The following is a 19533-nucleotide window of genomic DNA, read 5'->3' as shown; positions in this document are numbered from 1 at the left end:
TATATATATATATATATATATATATATATATATATATATATATATATATATATATATATATATATATATATATATATATATATAATTAATTATTACCTTTTGTACCACCCCTCTACAAGCAGGGCCCTCTTGTACCTTCTGTATTAAACTGTACTATAATAGTGCTGTCTCCCCTCTACATTGTAAAGTGCTGTGTAAACTGTTGGCAATATATAGATTGTGTATTTAAATAATAATAATAATAATAATAATAATATTAATAAATTATATATATGTATAATTGTGACCTAATTTTTATATATTTTATCTTTAATATATTATTTCAATTTTTTTTATTGCTTTATTTTATTTATTTTTTATAAAAAAAAAAATTTCACCAATAAAAAGTATTTTTTTTTATTATTATTATTATTATTATTATTATTATGTTATACTCTATGATATTTAGTTGTCTGCTTGGCACCATAGAGGTTCTATTCTAGGTCCATCGCGCCGGCTAGGGATGTGGTGCCTAGATAAATCCCCAGATTTGTTATTAAAATAAAATAAGGGGGATTCAGAGCAATTTTCTAAAGGAAACATTTTTATTTTCTTTAGACAAAAGATAGCGAGACATAGCGACTATGACCTATATATATATATATATATATATATATATATATATATATATATATATATATATATATATATATATATATATATATATATACCGTATATATTATTTTAATTCAATTTTGTATTGCTTTATTTTATTTGTTTTTTATTAAAAAAATATATAATTTATTTTTTTCACCAATTTTTTTTTTATTTTTTTTATTATTATTATTATTATTATTATGTTATACTCTATGATATTTAGTTGTCTGCTTGGCACCATAGAGGTTCTATTCTAGGTCCATCGCGCCGGCTAGGGATGTGGTGCCCAGATAAATCCCCAGATTTGTTATTAAAGTAAAATCAGGGGAATTAAGAGATAGCGAGACATAGCGGCTATGACCTATATATATATGTATAATTGTGACCTATTTTTTTTATATTTTAATATATTATTTTAATTCTATTTTTTATTGCTTTATTTTCTATTAAAAATATATAATTAACATTTTTTCAAAAGTTTTTTGTTTTATTTTATTATTATTATTTTATACTCTATGATATTTAGTTGTCTAAATATCTAGGTTCATCGCGTCGGCTAGGGATGTGGTGCCCAGATAAATCCCCAGATTTGTTATTAAAGTAAAATAAGGGGAATTAAGAGAAATTTTCTAAAGGAAACATTTTTATTTTCTTTAAGATAGCGAGACATAGCGGCTATGACCTATATATATATATATATATATATATATATATATATATATATATATATATATATATATAGGTATAATTGTGACTTAATTTTTTTATATTTTATTATATTATTTTAATTCAATTTTTATTGCTTTATTTTATTTATTTTTTATAAAAAAATATATATATAATTTTAATTTTTTCACCAATAAAAAGTATTTTCTTTTTTATGATTATTATGTTATACTCTATGATATTTAGTTGTCTGCTTGGCACCATAGAGGTTCTATTCTAGGTCCATCGCGCCGGCTAGGGATGTGGTGCCTAGATAAATCCCCAGATTTGTTATTAAAGTAAAATAAGGGGGATTCAGAGCAATTTTCTAAAGGAAACATATTTTTTTTTTTTTCTTGAGACGAAAGATAGCGAGACATTAAATTCCCCAAAAAAAGCCAAGAAAAACACTGGTGTCCCGCAGATGAGGAAAGCGCAGCAAATAGAATGTCTGACATTGTGCAATGTTTATTTATGTTACATGGAGGACGAGGAGGCCGCCGCGGAGCCTTCACCTCCCTTGTTTGCAGGACCGGTGCTGACATAGCGGCCATTGCCTTTCCGCCACTTTCATTGCTGGGAATATAGAGAAGAGATACAGATAAAGGAGAAAAAAAAAAACTAAAATAAAAAAAAAAAACTAAAAATACCCCATCCGACTCGTGACAGCGCCCCGCACCCCGAGCGCGATCCGCAGCGGCCCGTATTTATACAGATGTCTCAGAAAATGTTTCTTTGTAATTCTATATAAACATTTTAGTGTTGAATCTGTGTGCCCCCCCCTCCCCCCCCGGAGAAGACAATGTGTATATTTTAAATATCTCTGACACATAAATAATTCATTATTCATGGGGGAGATCGCCCAACAGAAGTTATTGACGTTCACAAAAAAATGTCCAAAAAAATTCCGATCCCATTTGGTAATCCCACGATCACGACAAGATAAAAATGTGTTTTTTTTTAGTCGAAGCCCCGGAGAATAAAATAGAGGTCGTTGTAAAAAATGTTATGTCCTTTCTGGCACTTTTTGTTTACAAGTTTAAATCGTTTATTTTTAATTTTTCGGGTTGGAAAATTACGTATGACCTCCAAATCATTTTTTTTTTACTTGAAAATTACTTAGAACCTCCAAACATTAAAAAACAATTTTTTAGCAAAGGCCCTGGAGAGTAAAATAGCGGTTGTTGCAATTTTTGTATGTCACAGGGTATTCCTTTCTGGCACTTTTTGTTTACAAGTTTAAGTCATTTTTTTTGGGGGGGGGGGGGGCTAGAAAACTACTTAGCACCAACAAACATTTTATATATATATATTAGTAGAGGCCCTGGAGAATAGAATATAGGTCATTGCAATTTTTTTTATGTCACAGGGTATTCCTTTCTAGTTTTTTTTCTAGAAAATTAATTAGAACCTCCAAAATATTATATATATATATATTTTAGCAGAGGCCCTGGAGAATAGCGGTTGTTGCAATTTTTTATGTCACACAGTATTTGCACAGGGATTATTCAAAATTTATTTTTTGGGGGAAAAAATACTCTTTAAATATCTAAAAAAAATATATATATATATATATATATATATATATATATATATATATATATATATATATATATATATAAAAACAATATATAACCCAACTTTTTTTGTAAAGTATGAAAGATGATTTTACGCTGAGTAAATAGATACCCAACATGTCACGCTTTATAATTGCGCACGCTCGTGGGGAAAAAAAAATCTTATTTTTTTTCAAAAGCCATTTTCTGGGAAAATTATAATTTAATGAGTTAAAAAAAATAAAATAACGCAATGTATAAGGCCGCGTACACACGGTCGGTCCCAACCGATGAAAACGGACTGAAGTCCAGTTTCATCGGTCCAAACCGTCCGTGTGTACGCGGCCCATCGGTCTGTTGTCCTTCGGACAAAAATGATAGAACTTGCTTTAAAATCGAACCGATGGACGGCTGACCGATCAAGTTGACGCATGCTTGGTAGCATTGATCTTCGTTTTTTTCAGCACGTCGTTTTACGTTTTTTTACGTCACCGCGTTCTGACCCGATCGGTTTTTGAACTGATGGTGTGTACGCACATCAGACCATCAGGCCACTTCAGCGGTGAAACGATGGAAATGGTCCGTCGGACTTTTCTCATCGGATGGATCGCCCGTGTGTACGCGGCCTTACCCAATATTTTTGTAAAATATGAAAGATGATGTTATGCCGAGTAAATAGATACCCAACATGTCACGCTTTAAAATGGTGCACGCTCGTGGGAAAAAAATCTTCTTTTTTTTTTTCTCAAAAGCAATTGTTTGGCAAATAATACAATTTAATGAGTTTTTAAAAAAAAAACACAATGAATAACCCAAGATTTTGGAGGGTGTCTGTTGGAATTTTTTTTGTGAGGTCAGGCACTGATGTTGTAAGAGAAGACCTGGTTCACATGTTGGGCACAAAAACCTGGCTCTCCACTGGCATTCCAATTCATCCCAAAGATGTTCAGTAGGGTTAAGGGTCAGGACTCTGTGCAGGACACTTGCGTTCCTCCATGACCTCAAACCTACTGAACTCCTTTGGGATGAGAAGACCTCACGCCAAAGGTGTTTTGTAGGGTTAAGGGCAGGTACTGGTTATGGATGAGAAGATCTTATACCAAAGGTCTTTCAAAGTAGGGTTGAGGTCAGGGCTCTGTGCAGGACACCCAAATTCCTCCACACCAAACTGGTCAAACGATGTCTTTATGGAGATGCCAGATGAGAAGACCTGACTCATTTCAGTTCACCCCAATGGTGTTCAGTAGGGTTGAGGTCAGGGCTCTGTGCAGGATGCTCGAGTTCCTCCATGACCTCAAACCTTCTGAACACCTTTAGGATGAGAAGACCTGACACCAAAGATGTTCTGTAGGGTTAAGGGCAGGTACTGATGTTGGATGAGAAGACCTTATACCAAAGGCCTTCAAAAAGTAGGGTTGAGGTCAGGGCTCTGTGCAGGACAATGGAGTTCCTCCACACCAAACTGGTCAATCCATGTCTTTATGTAGATGCTGGGCTCATTCCAGTTCATCCCAATAGTGTTCAGTAGGGTTGAGTACAGGTACCGATGTTGGGTAAGAAGACATTATACCAACGATCTTCTAAAACTGGGGATGAGGTCAGGGCTCCGTGCAGGACACTGGAGTTCCTCCATGACCTCAAACCTACTGAACTCTTTTGGGATGATAAGACCTGACACCAAAGATGTTCCGTAGGGTTAAGTGCAGGTATTAATGTTGGATGAGAAGACATTATACCAAAGGCCTTCAAAAAGTAGGGTTGAGGTCAGGGCTCTGTGCAGGACACTTAAGTTCCTCCACACCTAACTGGTCAATCCAGGTCTTTATGGAGCTGGCTTTGTACACAGAGGGGGCACAGCCATGCTGGATCAGAAAAGGATCTTCACACCAAAGGTGTTCCGTAGGGTGAAGGGCAGGTACTGATGATGGGTGAGAAGATCTTATACCAAAGGTCTTCCAAAGGTTTGCTGGATGAGAAGACCTGCCTCATTCCAGTTCATCCCAATAGTGTTCAGTAGGGTTGAGGACAGGTACCGATGTTGGGTAAGGAGACATTATACCAACGATCTTCTAAAACTGGGGTTGAGGTCAGGGCTCCGTGCAGGACACTACAGTCTATCCATGACCTCAAACCCACTGAACACCTTTGGGATGAGAAGACCTGACACCAAAGATGTTCCGTAGGGTTAAGGGCAGGCACTGATGTTGGATGAGAAGACCTTATACCAAAGGCCTTCAAAAAGTAGGGTTGAGGTCAGGGCTTAGTGCAACACACTCGAGTTCCTCCACATAAAATTGGTCAATCCATGCCTTTATGGAGATGGTGGATGAGAAGACCTGACTATATCCAGTTCATCCCAATAGTGTTCAGTAGGGTTGAGGTCAGGGCTCTGTGCAGGATACTTGGGTTCCTCCACATCAAACGCCATGCCTTTATGGAGCTGGCTTTGTACACGGGGGGGGGGGGGGGGGGGGTTGGACAGTCATGGTGGAACAGAAAAGGGTCTCCACCAAACTGTTACCACAAAGTTGGAAGAGATAAATTGTCTACAACGTTGTGGAATACTGTAAATGAACTCCTTCATTCAGAGAGGGCCCCACATATTTTTACCCACATAGTTTCCATAGTTGCTGTTCAGTTACGATCAGTCACACCAAGTTAACCCCAAAAGTATATAACGCGTTCTAGTGGACTCGATATATTATATATCTGAGAAATACAAACCTTTTGGCAGATAAAACATCTTACTTACTTCTATGTTCAGCTTTTACGGGGGGGGGGGGGCTGAAGAAGGGAGGACGGAATATACACATCCCAGTAAAAGCCGGCACTTAGAAATGCATCGCTACCAAAGTGCGCTTCATGATTGAACGTGACTGACCGATTTCTCAACCGTGAAGTCCTTTCACGGGCTTCTTGACTGAAACAAAATAGTCACTGTCCTAGATGGTAACTGAGAAATCTCAAATGTGTGCTAATGAATGCACAAAAAGGCTTTTCGCTTGACATGGAATCCTTCCCCTGGAGCAGTTGGCAAGATAAACATTCAACCTTGTAAATAAATATATCGCACCCTAGAAGTGGCTCCGGAGAAGAATTTCCCCAAGACAAAAAATCTCCCCATCGTTAAATTGGCCGGGCCCTTGTTTAATTAGCTCATTAATGAGATCCTTAACCACTTTGTTAATTGGAATCTTACCTGAACTTTACTGCATGAGGATAAGCCTCGTTTCTTTGTCGAGCGGTCATTGCTAACCCAATATTTATTATTTCTAGGGGTGGGGGGGGGACATGGCTGGATATACGTAGGCACAGGCAGCCATTAGGTTACCACTTAAAGCTGAATTCCAAGCAGCTTCTTCTCCTTCTTTTATTTCTCATTCTTCTTCTCCTTCTCCTTCTTTTTCTTCTCCTTCTCCTTCTTGTTCTTCTCTTTCTTCTTCTCCTTCTCCTTCTTTTACTTCTTCTCCTTCTTGTTCTTCTCCTTCGTTTACTTATTTTCTTTCTCATTCTTCTTCTCCTTCTCCTTTGTTTTCTTCTCCTTCTCCTTCTTTTATTTCTCATTCTTCTTCTTCTCCTTCTTTTATTTCTCATTCTTCTTCTATTTCTCCTTCTTTTACGTCTCCTTCTCCTTCTTTTATTTCCCATTCTTCTTCTCCTTTTATTCCTCATTCTTCTTCTCCTTCTCCTTCTTTTACTACTCCTTCTTTTTCTTCTCTTTCTTCTTCTCCTTCTTCTACTTCTCTTTCTCCTTCTTTTTCTTCTCTTTCTTCTTCTTCTTCTTCTTTTCCTTCTCCTTCTTTTTCTTCTCTTTCTTCTTCTCCGTCTTTTTCTTCTCTTTCTTCTTCTCCTTCTTTTACTTCTCCTTCTCCTTCTTTTTCTCCTCTTTCTTCCTCTCCTTCTCCTTCTTTTACTTCTTCTTCTCTTTCTCCTTCTCCTTCTTTTACTTCTTTTATTTCTCATTCTTCTTCTTCTTCTTCTCCTTTTATTTCTCATTCTTCTTCTCCTTCTCCTTTTTTTTCTTCTCCTTCTCCTTCTTTTTCTTCTCTTTCTTCTTCTCCTTCCTTTGCTTCTCCTTCTTTTACTTCTTTTATTTCTCATTCTTCTTCTTCTTCTCCTTCTTTTATTTCTCATTCTTCTTCTTCTCCTTTTATTTCTCATTCTTCTTCTCCTTCTCCTTCTTTTACTTCTCCTTCTCCTTCTTTTTCTTCTCTTTCTTCTTCTCCTTATCCTTCTTTTACATCTCCTTCTTTTTCTCCTCTTTCTTCCTCTCCTTCTCCTTCTTTTACTTCTCTTTCTTCTCCTTATCCTTCTTTCACTTCTTTTATTTCTCATTCTTCTTCTCCTTCTTTTACTTTTCCTTCTTTTTCTCCTCTTTCTTCCTCTCCTTCTCCTTCTTTTATTTCTCATTCTTCTTCTCCTTCTTTTACTTCTTTTATTTCTCATTCTTCTCCTTCTCCTTCTTTTTCTTCTCTTTCTTCTTCTCCTTCTCCTTCCTTTACTTCTCATTCGTTTACTTCTTTTATTTCTCATTCTTCTTCTCCTCCTTCTCCTTCTTTTTCTTCTCTTTCTTCTTCTCCTTCTACTTTTTTTTACTTCTTTTATTTCTCATTTTTCTTCTCCTTCTTCTTCTTTTACTTCTCCTTCTTTTTCTTCTCCTTCTTGTTCTTCTCTTTCTTCTTCTCCTTCTTCTTTTACTTCTCCTTCTTTTATTTCTCACTCTTCTTCTCCTTCTCCTTCTTTTACTTCTCATTCTCCTTCTTTTTCTTCTCTTTTTTTTTCTTCTCCTCTTTCTTTTCCTTCTCCTTCTTTTACTTTGCCTTCTTTTTCTTCTCCTTCTCATTCTCCCTCTCCTTCTCATTCTTCTCCTTCTTCTTCTTCTTCTTCTTCTTCTTCTTCTTTTTCTTCTCCTTCTCCTTCTTCTTTTTCTTCTCCTTCTCCTTCTTCTCCTTCTCCTTCTCCCACCCTATTAAAAACTTGATGATGGAGTGTTGCCTCTGCTTAGAATCCATTATTTGAAGAAGGAGAAGAGAAAAAAAAGAGAAGAATGAAAAGGAGAATGAGAAGGAGAAGAAAAGAAGCAGAAGGAGATGAAGGAGAAGGAGATGAATGAGAAGCAGGAGAAGAACTCTACCAATATGTGAAATTTGAACAACCTCTTCCACTATAGTAACTCATCTTTTTCTTTGCAGGTCAATAATGGATTCCAAGCAGGAGCAATGTGCCAAAATGGGAAGGAGGAGGAGAAAAAAAGGTGTTACTATAGAAAGAGAAGAAGAAGGAGGAGGAGGAGGAGAATGAGGAGGAGTAAATGAAGGAGGAGGAGGAGAAAAGGAGAAAAAAAGAAGAAGGAGGAGAAGGAGAAAAAGAAGAGGGAGAAGAAGGAGATGGAGGAGAAGGAGAAGAAGGAGGAGGAGAAGGAGACAGATGAGAAGAAGGAGACAGAGGAGGAGAAGGAGAATAAGAAGAGGGAGAAGAAGGAGATGGAGGAGAAGGAGAAGAAGGAGGAGGAGGAGAAGGAGAATAAGAAGAAGGAGGAGGAGAAAAAGAAGAAGAGTTACTATAGAGGGAGACAGAGGAGGCAAAGGAGGAGGAGGAGAAGAAGCAGAAGGAGGAGGAGGAGAAGGAAAAGAAAGAGAAGAAGGAGAAAAAGGAGAAGGAGAAGGATGAGGAGAAGGAGGATGAGGAGAAGGAGAAGAACGAGAAGGAGGAGTAGAGGGAGAGAAAGAAGAGGGAGATGTAGAAGGAGACAGAGGAGGAGAAGGAGAAGAAGGAGGAGACAGAGCAGGAGGAGAAGAAGAAGAATGAGGAGGAGGAGGAGAAAAAGAAGAAGAAGAAGAGTTACTATAGAGGGAGAAAAAAAAGAAGGAGTCGGAGAAGGAGAAGGAGAAGGACGAGGAGAAGAAGGAGAAGAATTAGGAGAAGGAGTATGAGGAGAGGGAGAAGGAGGAGAAGGAGAAGGAGAAGGAGGAGGAGAAGGAGAAGGAGAATGAGGAGAGGGAGGAGGAGGAGGAGGAGGAGGAGAAGGAGGAAAAGGAGATGAATGAGGAGAAGAAGGAGGAGAATTAGGAGAAGGAGAAGAAGGAGGAGAAGGAGGAGGAGAAGGAGGAGAAGGAGGAGGAGAAGGAGGAGAAGGAGGAGGAGGAGGAGAAGGAGAAGGAGGAGGAGAAGGAGAATGAGGAGAAGGAGAAGAAGGAGGAGGAGGAGGAGAAGAAGGAGGAGGAGAAGGAGGAGGAGGAGAAGAAGGAGGAGAAGGAGGAGAAGGAGGAGGAGGAGGAGAAGGAGGAGAAGAAGTAGAACCCACAGTGATTATTGCCGATGGCTAAAGCCGCTGGCAATAATTGCATAAAAAAACAGACAGGCTGGTTTTACCCAAGTTGATTGGTTGATGAACTTGGGTACAACCAGCCTGCCCATGCATGGTTCAAACCTTCGGCTGGTCCCAGTGAAGCTGCCGAGATTGGAGCAGTCTATGGCCGGCTTTACTCTACCAGCATGTGAAATTTGAAGGACTGATGTAAGTCAATAAAAAGGTTCTGGCCACTTTTTGCATGACTTTCGGTAGAGCCCTCGTATGTTGGAATCCATTGTACCACATCTGGATACTTTTATCACTTCAGTACAATCCACTTCTCATCAGGGGGGGGGGGTGCTGTCTCCTCATAGACATTCTCACTGATGGTTAGTGTCACTTATTAGCAGGCAATGTCATCTTAGCAGCTCTGACCCCGCTGGAACCAATCCTGGAGGTCACCACTTCCTCTACCAGCGCTTCCATGATGGGGGTTCTATTATTCTCTTGTCAGTTAAAATTAAAAGGCAGGAAAAATAGATCCCTCAGCCGACGACCTCCTCTGACATTCACAATGTTATTATTGGCAGGACGCTCTCTTACTGTAAAGGGAAAAAAAAAAAAGTAACATTATATCAGCTTTAAATCAAGGTGAATACATTAGAAAGTCTGCCTGGCAAGCGGGATGAAGCCTGGCGATAAATCTCCCGGGAGCTGAACGTGCCGGAGATTCAGTCACAGGGACAGGAGGTGACGATGCCGACCTCGTCTCTGGGTGACAACGCCAAAAAAATACTTCCTTCCGCCGCCGCCAGCGATGGATCTGCACTTACAACTTCCAATTTTTGACCGCTCAAAGCGAGTCTCGATTAATGGTAATTATTAAAGTCCACCTGAGCTTCTAGCTTAAATCAGATAAATGCATTTCAGGTGCATCGGTCTGTGTGGAAGCAGTGGTCTCTCTGCTGAGGTACGACACCCCTCCCCACTCTCCTCCTCCATCTCTCCAACTATGCCCGCCTCGTCTGAGTCCCCAGTGTCCCCTCCCCACTGTCCTCCTCCATCCCTCCAACTGTGCCCACCTCGTCTGGGTCCCCAGTGTCCCCTCCACCTCTCCAACTGTGCCCACCTCGTCTGGGTCCCCAGTGTCCCCTCCCCACTGTCCTCTTCCATTTCTCCAACTGTGCCGGCCTCATCTGGTTCCCCAGTGTCCCCTCCACCCCTCCAACTGTGCCCGCCTCATCTGGGTCCCCAGTGTCCCCTCCACCTCTCCAACTGTGCCCACCTCGTCTGGGTCCCCAGTGTCCCCTCCCCACTGTCCTCCTCCACCTCTCCAACTGTCCCCGCCTCGTCTGGGTCCCCAGTGTCCCCTCCCCACTGTCCTCCTCCATCTCTCCAACTGTGCCGGCCTCATCTGGTTCCCCAGTGTCCCCTCCACCTCTTCAACTGTGCCCAAATTGTCTGGGTCCCCAGTGTCCCCTCCCCGCTGTCCCCCTTAGGGTGACCACATTTCTAAACTGCTATTCAGGGACACCCCCCGCCTTCACAAAAATTTGCCAATTTTATAGTTTTTCAGGAGCAGTGATTCTAATTATGCTTAAAGTGCAACAATAAAAATGAACAATTCCTCTAAATATAGTGACTGGGGGGTCCCCTTAGTCTGCCTGTAAAGTGGGGCATGTGTACCATGTATAGAACATGCTGCAGCAAAAATGAAATTTGTAAAGAAAAAAAAGAGTCAAATCACATTTAAATTGACTCACGGTTGCAATTGCTGGCTCCCTGGCTATTGAAAAAAAGAAAAAGAAAAAAAAAAGCCTAGTGCCCCCCCCCCCAGTCCATACCAGCACCCATGGGCTCTACCCCCCCCACCCCAAAGCATCACGTCCCCATTTTACCCTGGCTGGTGGTTGTGGTGGCAGGCAGGCAGGGGGGTTATCAGAATCTGGAGGCCCCCAAATGGACTAGGGGAGGGGGACCCCACGCCGTGTGTTTTCTTTTTTTACTGGCAGCTTTATTTTTTATTTAGCTGTCAGTGGGAAAGCTAAAGACTCATCAGTTGTCAGGTACGCCGACTTCCCAGCCCCGCTCTCTCATCGGATGGCTGTGTCAATTTCATTCCGGGACACTGTATTGTCCTGGAATGAAGGTGCCCGGGACAGAACTGCAAAATGCAGGACTGTCCCGGGCAATCCGGGACACGTGGTCACCCTAGTCCTCCTCCATCTCTCCAACTGTGCCGGCCTTATCTGGTTCCCCAGTGTCCCCTCCACCTCTCCAACTGTGCCCGCCTCATCCGGCTCCCCAGTGTCCCCTCCCCTCTGGCCTACTCCACCTCTACAACGCTGTCCACCTCGTCCGACTCCCCAGTGTCCCCTCCCCTCTGGCCTTCTCCATCTCTCCAACAGTGCCCGCCTTGTATGGGTCCCCAGTGTCCCCTCCCCTCTGTTCTCCTCCACCTCCCCAATTGTGCACGCCTCGTCTGGCTCCCCAGCGTCCCCTCCCCGCTGTCCTCCCCCATCTCTCTAACTGTGCCCGACTCTTCCGGCTCCCCAGTGTCCCCTCCCCACTGTACTTCTCCACCTCTCCAACTGTGCCCACCTTGTCTGGGTCCCCAGTGTCCCCTCCACACTGTCCTCCTCCACCTTCCCAACTGTCCCCGCCTCGTCTGGGTCCCCAGTGTCCCCTTCACCTCTCCAACTGTGCCCACCTCGTCTGGGTCCCCAGTGTCCCCTCCCCATTGTCCTCCTCCACCTTCCCAACTGTCCCCGCCTCGTCTGGGTCCCCAGTGTCCCCTCCCCATTGTCCTCCTCCACCTTCCCAACTGTCCCCGCCTCGTCTGGGTCCCCAGTGTCCCCTCCAACTGTGCCCACCTTGTCTGGGTCCCCAGTGTCCCCTCCCCACTGTCCTCCTCCATCTCTCCAACTGTGCTGGCCTCATTTGGTTCCCCAGTGTCCCCTCCACCTCTCCAACTGTGCCCGCCTCATCTGGGTCCCCAGTGTCCCCTCCCCACTGTCCTCCTTAGGGTGACCACATTTCCAAACTGCCATTCAGGGACACCCCCCCCCCCGCCTTCACAAAAATTTGCCAATATTATAGTTTTTCAGGAGCAGTGATTCTAATTATGCTTAAAGTGCAACAATAAAAATGAACAATTCCTCTAAATATAGTGACTGGGGGGTCCCCTTAGTCTGCCTGTAAAGTGGGGCATGTGTACCATGTATAGAACCTGCTGCAGCAAAAAATGAAATTTCTAAAGAAAAAAAAGAGTCAAATCACATTTAAATTGACTCACGGTTGCAATTGCTGGCTCCCTGGCTATTGAAAAAAATAAAAAGAAAAAAAAAGCCTAGTGCTCCCCCCCCAGTCCATACCAGCACCCATGGGCTCTACCCCCCCACCCCAAAGCATCACGTCCCCATATTACCCTGGCTGGTGGTTGTGGTGGCATGCAGGCAGGGGGGGTATCAGAATCTGGAGGCCCCCAAATGGACTAGGGGAGGGGGACCCCACGCCGTGTTTTTTTTTTTACTGGCAGCTTTATTTTTTATTTAGCTGTCAGTGGGAAAGCCCATTGACAGCTGAAGACTCATCAGTTGTCAGGGACCCGGACTTCCCAGCCCCGCTCTCTCATCGGATGGCTGTGTCAGTTTCATTCCAGGACACTGTATTGTCCTGGAATGAAGGTGCCCAGGACCCGGGACAGAACTGCAAAATGCGAGACTGTCCCGGGAAATCCGGGACACGTGGTCACCCTAGTCCTCCTCCATCTCTCCAACTGTGCCGGCCTTATCTGGTTCCCCAGTGTCCCCTCCACCTCTCCAACTGTGCCCGCCTCATCCGGCTCCCCAGTGTCCCCTCCCCTCTGGCCTACTCCACCTCTACAACGCTGTCCACCTCGTCCGGCTCCCCAGTGTCCCCTCCCCTCTGGCCTTCTCCATCTCTCCAACAGTGCCCGCCTTGTATGGGTCCCCAGTGTCCCCTCCCCTCTGTTCTCCTCCACCTCCCCAATTGTGCACGCCTCGTCTGGCTCCCCAGCGTCCCCTCCCCGCTGTCCTCCCCCATCTCTCTAACTGTGCCCGACTCATCCGGCTCCCCAGTGTCCCCTCCCCACTGTCCTTCTCTACCTCTCCAACTGTGCCCGCCTCGTCTGGCTCCCCATAGTCCCCTCACCACTGTCCTCCTCTGCCTCCCCAGCTGTGCCAGCCTTGTCTGGCTCCCCAGTGTCCCCTCCCCACTGTCCTCCTCTGCCTCCCCAGCTGTGCCCACCTCATCCAGCTCTCCAGAGTCCCCTCCCCACTGTCCGCCTTCCCAGCTGTGCCAGCCTCATCTGGCTCCCTGGTGTCCCCTCCCCCACTGTCCTACCCTGCCTCCCCAGCTGTGCCCGCCTCTTCCAGCTCTCCAGAGTCCCCTCCTCACTGTCCGCCTCCCCAGCTGTGCCCCCCTTATCCAGCTCTCCAGAGTCCCCTCCCCACTGTTCTCCTCCGCCTCCCCAGCTGTGCCCACTGGACAGCCCTGTGTAGGGTGGCATTCTTCAGCCCCTCATGTATCCCAGCCTATCTATAGCGGAAGACAGCGGCCTTGGCTGTGCCACCTAGGCAGCAGTACACCCTAGGTGGCTGCCTAGTTCACCTAGTGGGAGCGCTAGCCCTGGGCTCAGGTAGGTATTGCGGGGGGCGGGGGGGCTGGGTGCTGCTGGTGCACACAGAAGTTTTTTTTACCTTCATGCATGAAGTTTAAAAACCTTGGGCCTTTACAACCACTTTAATGATAATCTACAATTAGGATCAATCTGGACGAAACACGTCAGTGCGTGGCCAAGGGGGGACCATGCAAAAGCTGACAAATTTGTAATGCAACTAAATGGTTGACATCATTAGAGAGTGTGGCCCTTAATTTTGTTGCCTTGGCGTTTATGTGGAGAAGGGACGTCCTACTTTCCGAGATCGGCACCTAGGGTGGACATTGAACATTTTATTAAAAGGCCCAGAGGTCCCCAGGGGCCCGGAGGTCCCCGTATGGCAACCCCCCTTTTTTTTTATTACATTTTTTTAATATATATATATATATATATATATATATATATATATATATATATATATATATATATATTTTATTAAAGGGCCCAGAGATCCCCAGGGCCCCGGAGGTCCCCAGGGCCCCAGATGGCAACCCCCCTTATTTTTATAAAAAAACATTTTTTACTTTTTTTTATATATTTTTTTTTTTTTACTTTTTTTTTTTTACTTTTTTTATATATATATATATATTTATTTTTTAATTAAAGGGCCCAGAGATCCCCAGGGCCCTGGATGGCAACCCGCCGTTTTTTAATAATTTTATATATATATATATATATATATATATATATATATATATATATATATATATATATATATATATATATATATATATATATATTTTGTAAAGGCCCCCCCCCCCTCGCTTCTCAATTCTCTGAATTAGCGGCGGCACCCACCCGCTTCTCGATTCGCCGCAGCCCCCCGCTTCTCGATTTGAGGTGGCAGAACCCCCCCCCCCCGCTCCAGGGGGCCCATGCCTGAAGCTGTGTAAGGGGCTGGGGCAGACTGACCATTGGGGCTCTCGGGCACTGCCCAGGGGCCCCATGCCACTAGGGGGCCCCATCAGGGTTGCCAAGCTCAATAAAACCAGGGACACTATGTCAAAATCTGTATTTCTTTACACCTGTCCGAGGTTTTTTACACCTGTCCCCGAAACCGACATGCTTTTGATGTGAAAATCCCGAGATTTTAGCTGCCCCGCCTCTGCACTGCCTCCTGGCGTGGTGGCCATCTGTAAGCCTGGGGGCCCCATAATCTTCTATTATCCGGGGGCCCCATAATCTTCTATTGCCCGGGGGCCCCATGAGTTGTCAGTCCACCCCTGGTAAGGGGGCCCCATAATTCCTGATGGTCGCAGATATTGTTGAATGTTCATGACAGGTCCACTTATCGGCTACTTGATTCAAATTCCCCGCCAACGAAAATGACTAGAAGGCTCCAGAAAGAACCGGGAATCACCAAACAGGTAACTTTTTAATCGCCGGTTTGCCTTTCGCAGGGCGAATTTCTGCGACTTTGCGGTTAACAGGATGCAGAAAATAACCCAGAAAAAGCGAAGAACGGGTCCCAGAGGAAGACGAGTTTATTGAGAATTCACAAATCTGTTCCCCCGGTGGAGCCGCAGGAACGGGGTAATAAATCTCGCGGCGGATTCGGTTGTGACTTGCCATTCTACTTAAAACCTTTAAACTGCATTAAATGTGCAGAACGGCGGCCATAAAGCATCGCTGATCGCGGCAATGAGAAAGGGAGAGCCATACATCTTCTGGTCCCATTAGCTGGAGGTGGGCAGGGGTGGGGGCAGGGCCGCGTCTCTCAGCCAAATGACATCCTGTTTGGTTTATTGCCGAGTACAAGCCGATATTATTCCACATCCCTTTGGTGTCTGATGAAGATGATCATTTTGGCTTCGGAGAGGAAATGTAAAAAAATAATGTTTTATACGGATTTGTGCTCCTCGCCGCTCTTTCTGCTTTTCTTCCAAAGGCTTAATGTTTAGCGCCGTGGAAAGCGAACCTCCCGGTGGGACCGAGTCCAACGCTGTTACCGCGTGTCCCCCGATCATCAGGATCAGAGCCTTGGCACCTTACTCAACTCAAATAATATCCTGGAAAATGTTACTGCCGCCGTATATTGGGACATCCGGAATTTAGTCATGAAGGTCCACCTTTAGATCCACCTTCAGGTCCACCGGTGGACCTTCATGACCAAATTTCTGATGTGGGCAGTGGCGTCACTAGGGTTGGTGTCACCCGGTGCGGTAAAACATGGTGTCACCCCCCCCCCCTCTGTCTAGGTTGCCCAGCACCAAGCAGGCAGCGCACGGGGCGCACCCCAAACCAGCCCCTGTAAATGATAGTATAGGGCAGTATAGTGGCAGGTTAGGGTAGTATAGAGTGGTATAGTGGCAGGTTGGTGTAGTGGGGTGGTATAGGACAGGTTAAGGTGGAATAGGGCATGTTTGGGTGATATAGGGTAGTTTGGGGTGGTATAGGGCAAGTTAGGGTTGCATAGGGCAGGTTGGAGTGGTATAGTGCAAGTTAGGGTGGTACAGGGCAGGTTGGGGTGGTATAGTGCAAGTTAGGGTGGCATAGGGCAAGTTGGGATGGCATGGGAAAGGTTGGGGTGGTACAGGGCAAGTTAGGGTGGCATTGGGCAGGTTGGGGTGGTATAGGGCAAGTTATGGTGGCATAGGGCAGATTGGGGTGGTACAGGGCAAGTTAGAGTGGCACAGGGCAAGTTGGGGTGGCATGGGAAAGTTTGGGGTGGTACAGGGCAGGCTGGGGTGGTACAGGGCAGGCTGGGGTGGTACAGGGCAGGCTGTGGTGGCACAGGGCAGGCTGGGGTGGTACAGGGCAGGCTGGGGTGGTACAGGGCTGTTTGGGGGGGTACAGGGCAGGCTGGGGTTGTATAGGGCTGTTTGGGGTGGTACAGGGCAGGCTGGGGTGGTACAGGGCAGGCTGGGTGATACAGGGCAGGCTGGGGTGGTACAGGGCAGGCTGGGGTGGCGAAGAGCAGGCTGGGGTGGTACAGGGCAAGCTGGGATTGCACAGGGCAGGCGGACCGCACCCCCCGCACCCCCTAGCAACGCCTCTGGATGTGTCCCAATATACGAAGGCGGTATCATTTTCCAGAAGAGCTCTAAAGTAGGTACAAACAAGTGGCCACTGTCCCCCAACCTATAGCTGGTCCTTGCAGCCATTAGGCAAATTAGACGGTCGCCTAAAGCCTTGGACTCACAGGGGCCTTGCGGCCCTCTAATTTACCCAATGCACTACCCTAGTTTTGAGGGACAGGGGACTTTAACGCTGCTGTGCTCAGGCAGCGTTAAGAGCCCTGACTTAGCATGCCCTCAGTCAATGACGTCACAAGGCGGCGGGTTCACCAGGTGACATCTCCGGGTGGCCCCCCCACCCCTTAGTTATTAAAGAGCAGGATCTGGAGGCCACCTTGTTAAAGTGAGGCTTCCAGATTCCGATAAGGCCCCTGCCCACAGACCCCCACAACCACCGGCCAGGGTTGTGGGGAAGAGGCTCTTGTCCTTGAATTATTTTTCCCATCATGGGAGTGAGTGGGGGGGGGCCCCATGTCAAGTTTTGCCTAAGGCCTCACAAAGCCTAGAGCCGCCTCTGCTTGCAGCAAGGAGCCCTCATGGAGGTCAGGTGGACCTTCATGATCAAATTTCGGATGTGTCCCAATATACGGAGGCGGTATCATTTTCCAGAAGAGCTCTAAAGTAGGTGCAAACAAGTGGCCACTGTCCCCCAACCTATAACTGGTCCTTGCAGCCATTAGGCAAATTAGACCCAGACCCTTGAACCCAGCCTAGTACTTGAGTGGACCTTGCCTCGGAAAAGGCCCTTGAAGAAAAGCCCTTGAACCCAGCCTAGTACTTGAGTGGACCTTGCCTCGGAAAGGCCCTTGAACCCAGCCTAGTACTTGAGTGGACCTTGCCTTGGAAAGGCTTGTGCACTTTTTTGTGTGTTTTTGCACCTGGTGTTTAGTTTTGAGTGTGCCAAAAAATAAAAAATAATTTGTTTGAATCCAACCTGAGCTGGTCACACACCTTATGGTCAGGTTCTCCACCTCCCTTCACAGGAACCCAGCCTAGTACTTGAGTGGACCTTGCCTTGGAAAGGCCCTTGAACCCAGCCTAGTACTTGAGTGGACCTTGCCTTGGAAAGGCCCTTGAAGAAAGGCCCTTGAACCCAGCGTAGTACTTGAGTGGACCTTGCCTTGGAAAGGCCCTTGAAGAAAGGCCCTTGTACCCAGCCAAGTACTTGAGTGGACCTTGCCTTGGAAAGGCCATTGAAGAAAGGCCCTTGAACCCAACCTAGTACTCGAGTGGACCTTGCCTTGGAAAGGCCCTTAAAGAAAGGCTCTTGAACCCAGCCTAGTACTCGAGTGGACCTTGCCTTGGAAAGGCCCTTGAAGAAAGGCCCTTGAACTCAGCCTAGTACTTGAGTGGACCTTGCCTTGGAAAGGCCTTGAAGAAAAGCCCTTGAACCCAGCCTAGTACTTGAGTGGACCTTGCCTTAGAAAGGCCCTTGAAGAAAGGCCCTTGAACCCAGCCTAGTACTTGAGTGGACCTTGCCTTTGAAAGGCCCTTGAAGAAAGGCCCTTGAACCCAACCTAGTACTTGAGTGGACCTTGCCTTGGAAAGGCCTTTGAAGAAAGGCCCTTGAACCCAGCCTAGTACTCGAGTGGACCTTGCCTTGTAAAGGCCCTTGAAGAAAGGCCCTTGAACCCAGCCTAGTACTTGAGTGGACCTTGCCTTGGAAAGGCCCTTGAAGAAAGGCCCTTGAACCCAACCTAGTACTTGAGTGGACCTTGCCTTGGAAAGGCCCTTGAAGAAAGGCCCTTGAACCCAGCCTAGTACTCGAGTGGACCTTGCCTTGTAAAGGCCCTTGAAGAAAGACCCTTGTACCCAGCCAAGTACTTGAGTGGACCTTGCCTTGGAAAGGCCATTGAAGAAAGACCCTTGAACCCAACCTAGTACTTGAGTGGACCTTGCCTTGGAAAGGCCCTTGAAGAAAGGCCCTTGAACCCAGCCTAGTACTCGAGTGGACCTTGCCTTGTAAAGGCCCTTGAAGAAAGGCCCTTGAACCCAGCCTAGTACTTGAGTGGACCTTGCCTTGGAAAGGCCTTGAAGAAAAGCCCTTGAACCCAGCCTAGTACTTGAGTGGACCTTACCTTAGAAAGGCCCTTGAAGAAAAGCCCTTGAACCCAGCCTAGTACTTGAGTGGACCTTACCTTAGAAAGGCCCTTGAAGAAAGGCCCTTGAACCCAGCCTAGTACTTGAGTGGACCTTGCCTTTGAAAGGCCCTTGAAGAAAGGCCCTTGTACCCAGCCTAGTACTTGAGTGGACCTTGCCTTTGAAAGGCCCTTGAAGAAAGGCCCTTGTACCCAGCCAAGTACTTGAGTGGACCTTGCCTCGGAAAGGCCCTTGAAGAAAGGCCCTTGAACCCAACCTAGTACTTGAGTGGACCTTGCCTTGGAAAGGCCCTTGAAGAAAGGCCCTTGAACGCAGCCTAGTACTTGAGTGGACCTTGCCTTGGAAAGGCCCTTGAAAAAAGGCCCTTGAACGCAGCCTAGTACTTGAGTGGACCTTGCCTCGGAAAGGCCCTTGAAGAAAGGCCCTTGAATCCAGCCTAGTACTTAAGTGGACCTTGCCTTGGAAAGGCCCTTGAAGAAAAGCCCTTGAACCCAGCCAAGTACTTGAGTGGAGCTTGCCTTGGAAAGGCCCTTGAAGAAAGGCCCT

Source organism: Rana temporaria, chromosome 9 (assembly GCF_905171775.1).
Source record: "Rana temporaria chromosome 9, aRanTem1.1, whole genome shotgun sequence".
NCBI classification, from domain to species: Eukaryota; Metazoa; Chordata; class Amphibia; order Anura; family Ranidae; genus Rana; species Rana temporaria.
Note: the sequence above shows the minus strand (reverse complement) of the source record.